This window comes from Temnothorax curvispinosus, unplaced genomic scaffold, assembly GCF_003070985.1.
Source record: "Temnothorax curvispinosus isolate PA1 unplaced genomic scaffold, ASM307098v1 QBEX01004354.1, whole genome shotgun sequence".
Taxonomy (NCBI): Eukaryota; Metazoa; Arthropoda; class Insecta; order Hymenoptera; family Formicidae; genus Temnothorax; species Temnothorax curvispinosus.
Window position 1 is genome coordinate 1 of NW_020214134.1, and position 4139 is coordinate 4139.

Genomic DNA, 4139 nt, shown 5'->3' on the forward strand with positions numbered 1-4139 from the left:
ATTTGTCAGATTTGTTTATGCCTAATACCTGGCTACATTTCACGTGCAAAAATATAGGTAAGTGTAAAATGCAAATTTAATTCTGAACTTAGTAAAAAGTATCCTTGCAATATGAAAGAGATATAGATTGCAAAAGTAGAGAGGTAACCTACTAAAGTTGTATTTGAACAATTACATCAAATTACAGATTTATGAAATATAGAAATAAACTTATATTGTATGTACAAGTAGATATAAGTAATTTTGTCATCGTACGGAAACTCGCAGTTTAAACTAACTATAAAATTGTTTGCAGATGCTTGATGTCATTGATGTCATTAAGAGGTAGAAAAGCAGTGGAATACTTCATGCACTTCCAAGTAAGTTAGAAAAGCATTAGCGAAGCTACTTAATCTTGTACAAATCATATTAAAGTACACATTAAAGAAATATAAATATATTTTGTCATTGTGTAAGGGTTGGAATCTGTCTTGGGACAAACGCAAAAAGAAAAGCCATAAGATGTCAAAGCGCTTAATCGAAACGAAACAGAGCATCAAGAACCTCGTCGTAGAGCGAGAAGCGGTGGCAGTCGAGCTGCATCATCTACGACCGGAATTTCCGAAGATGGCAGTTCAGGCCAACACGCTGATTATTATACAGAAGTAAGTTTCATTTTCAAGTTACAAATTTGATTTTGGACGTTTCAGAACTTTTATAATTTAATAACAGAAAGAGATAGTAGCAATAACTTGAAAAATATGTGTAACGCTGATTGACTATCGTGTTGTGAGGGCGTAATTTTCTTAACGTTGCCGCGCTATGAAAGGTTTAATTTACTGCATGATTTAATTTATCCGTATGATATTGCAGACCGAGGATTGCGAAAGTAAGAAAAGTTTATAAGAATTACATTTGTAATTTATAGGACGTAAACATAGAAGAGGATACAGAGAGTAGTTCTGATTACATGGGTGAAACGAGTAACGATGAACACAGTGGGTGGTGGTAGCCAATCTGAAGCCAGTATGAAACCAGGCGATGATCTTGCTACAGATAGCACATTAAAACGGATTCTAGAGCAGGATTATGACCTAATGAGTATTAAGAACAAGGTAAGCTAGTAATTAAATTTTAGTTAATATACATATATATTACAGATAAGCTATAAAGCGTTTGTGCCGGATACATTTTTCAACAACTAAAAACTATTCCTGCTGTTTGCATTTTATTTATTTTTCATATTTAAATTAAAATTATACAAGGATTGTAATTTATGTTAAAAACTAATCTTTCACTGAAAACAAATATCATACAAATATATCACTGATATTTATTTCAGCTTATACTTCCGGCGCAACCTACTGTGATAAATATTCCAGAATCTCTGGCACAGCATTTCACTACGACGCAGTTTACGAATATCCCAGAGAAACCTTAATTCTCATATCGCAGTTTACGAATGTCTCAGAGAAACTCTCTGATTGTGTCGATTAATTATCGAACGGAAAAAGGAAAATACAATAGCAATGTTTTTTTTACGTATCGGGATAAGCTGTGATTATATAAAAAAAGAAAGAAAAAAATAACGGAAAACAGAACCGAGCAGGAACAGGACGCAACTGTATTTCTAGACAGTCTGATTTTGTAAATTATTCTACGAGGAAAACACTTGTGTATTATATATATATATGTATATGCGGATATGCGATATACAATTTGATATGATATATGATCTATGACGTTTGTTTATTACTATGTAAAGTGACAGACTTCGAAATTAAACATTAATTACTGTTAATCGTGGCGTTTTGAATTTACTCTTTTTCTTTTCTTTTACCTAAAGAGGATCATGAGAAAGTGAGAAAATTCCAAACGCTGCGAGAGTGCAGACACAATGGACATCCGAATTTTACAAAACGTGAAAAAACATTCGTCTTTTCTCATCTCTAAACTCCTCAGACCGTGTTAATATTTAAACAAAATAATTTACACGTCACTCATAGAGCTAGCGCGATAAAAAAATAAGTTAACATTCGTTGAAACAACATTATACATTTATGCCTAACAACAATTTTTTGTGCTTGCACTCGCGAATCTCTTGCCGACGTGATACTCGATTTTCTCACACAGAATTTCTTGCTATAAGACACAAAGGGGAGTTTACTTCTTGCGGAAAATACTCGACATGCTGGGCGATTCAATTTTCTGTTGAAGAGATCTTGTTCATCTTCTGGCGCATATCCTTGGCAGACATTCACCGTCGTCATCGATAGGGAAAACCCGGAGCTCGTCGAGTGTCCTGGAATGAAGATAATTTTTTTACAAACGTTTAAACATTTTTCGTTATCGAGAAAATGTGTACAGGATACATAATGTTCCGCGCGTGAAACGCGTGATCGAAGCGTGATCAACGGCCTGTCTTCGCAGGCATGGAATGTCTTTGTCTGATTTCGTAAATATTCGATCACGCGTTCCGCACCTGCGGTGACGAGCTTCTAACACCACGTGATTCTCCAAGGACGAGAATGTTAGACAGAGACCCGAAGAATCGATGAATAAAAGTACAAGTTATACGTTGCATGTATGCTAGGATAACTTGGCTCGCCCGAAAATTGGCCAGGAGGTAGACGTATCGTACGTCCGGCACGTCCTCGATTAACGTTAACGTCAATGATTGAAAGCCACGACATGAAATATAATAAATTATATGCGAGACGAAAAAGACGAGAAAATTTCGAAGAGAAACGATAGAATTTCATCGTCGTCAGATGATTGCAGATTAATTAATTTCAATAATGGATTTGATAGAATATCTGAACGTCATGAACAGTCTACTTGCTATTTCAAAAATAAAAAAGGATTTAAATGATTTTCTTTTAGCAATAAATCTCACCTCCTGTACTACACCGCACCGCGATGTCCCTAATTTAATTAATTTCTTTGCAATCTTCTAATTCGATAACACTTCAAATTGCAACAATTAAGAAAATAAGCTGAAGATATATAATTAGTAATCCTTAAGATATATGTAGTAATCCTTAAGTCCTAAGAAATTAATCAATCATAGTTAATTATTTTCCTCACATTCGATTGTGATTGATCAATTTCTCACAGCAGATCTTAATGGAACACTTAATAAAGTTGTAGGGTAGTATTTCATTGTCGGATCTTTTATATTTAAGGCCGGCTGGAGTAATCTTAAGAGAGAGAGAGATGTTATAAACTAATCACTCGATTGTTAGATATAACAGAGCCGTATATATTATCAACCTTAAGCCATTGTCTTGAAATAAGAACCGACTATGTATACTAGCCTTAATTTTACTCATTAATTGTTCGTTGCTTAGCAAGGAAGATTTTACAGAAAAATATATTGCTCTTTTTCTTACCTATATAACAGGAGATGAGGTAATATGCGAAATCGAAATATATACGCAAGCCGTCCGCGACTTCTCTGCATATATTTACTTCGTTTACTGTCTTCTCTATGGTATACGGTATTATTCACTTTACTCCGTTGAGGTTTCTGTTCGTAATATTCTCGGTTCGGAATATTCGTAAACTGCGTCGTAGTACAATGCTATGCTAATCTGACAAATAAATTGAAAATAGGTTAAGCACGTTTCCCGTGTTGATAAACTATAACGTAATGCGTTCCGAAACCACCACATATTCTACGTCTTACCCCCACTCTCCGGCAGCTAAACGATATACAGTTTTTCGCTTTTTTTAGCGAAACCGTGATCTAACAAACGTTTTACTTAGTATATTCGGAACTAACAAACGATTCCGCATCGATTGACCACGGTTTGAATCGAAAATTGTAAAGAATTCTATATTTACCGGCTAAATTAACACTAAAAATTATTTTTGTGATTACGTAAAAACTATTAACTAACAAACGTTCTAATTAGTCTAACAATCAATAACAAACGACTAACAATCGATTCGTAAAAAAAAAAATGTCGTAAGTCGAAATTGTCCGGCTAACTTCTATGAGGTCAAAACATACGTATCATATAAAAATAAAAATGTCCCCAAAGTATGCGATGAACCTAGAGATTTTTTGAGACCAGTCCCTAAAGTATCGAAATGTCCTCAAAATATACACACGCTCGAAAAAATGTCTTCAATATGTACATTGTGCATATATATAT

The 4139-nt window shown here is 34.4% G+C and overlaps 1 long non-coding RNA gene across 4 annotated transcripts; it reads right to left on the reverse strand.

The window, feature by feature from the left end:
- Positions 1-1661: 1661 nt before the first annotated feature.
- On the reverse strand, positions 1662-3938 carry LOC112453443. Of its 4 annotated transcripts, none has more exons than XR_003040619.1 (3): positions 3924-3938; positions 3372-3572; positions 1662-2281 (listed from the first exon to the last, which is right to left on the reverse strand). It is a non-coding gene; the product is annotated as an uncharacterized LOC112453443 (long non-coding RNA). The 4 variants fall into 4 exon arrangements; XR_003040618.1 differs by lacking the exon at positions 3924-3938 and adding an exon at positions 3826-3866; XR_003040617.1 differs by lacking the exon at positions 3924-3938 and adding an exon at positions 3668-3774.
- Between the last annotated feature and the right edge of the window lie 201 nt (positions 3939-4139).